This window comes from Myotis davidii, unplaced genomic scaffold, assembly GCF_000327345.1.
Source record: "Myotis davidii unplaced genomic scaffold, ASM32734v1 scaffold2798, whole genome shotgun sequence".
Lineage (NCBI taxonomy): Eukaryota > Metazoa > Chordata > Mammalia > Chiroptera > Vespertilionidae > Myotis > Myotis davidii.
This window is the reverse complement of record NW_006289553.1, coordinates 41,378-41,652: the sequence shown is the minus strand read 5'-3', so window position 1 is coordinate 41,652 and position 275 is coordinate 41,378.

The window sequence follows — 275 nt, the reverse complement described above, 5'->3', positions numbered from 1 at the left end:
CGATGCTGCAGACGATGCCCTTCCAGGGCCTGCCCGGCCAGCAGCGGGTGCCAGGGGCCCTTGACTTCCCTGGAAGCCCCCTGAAGTTTCGCTCTGGGTCAGAGGCGGAGTCAGAGGCCTCCATGTCGGAGGCCTCCTCGGAGGACCCTGTGCCACTCCCGGAGGCTGAGGTGGCCCCGGATGAGGAGGAGGCTTCAAAGAAGAAGAAGAAGCCCAAAGGCCTGGCCGGCATGTTCAGCATCTTCACCAAAGGGAGGAAGAAGAAGGGCCAGGCC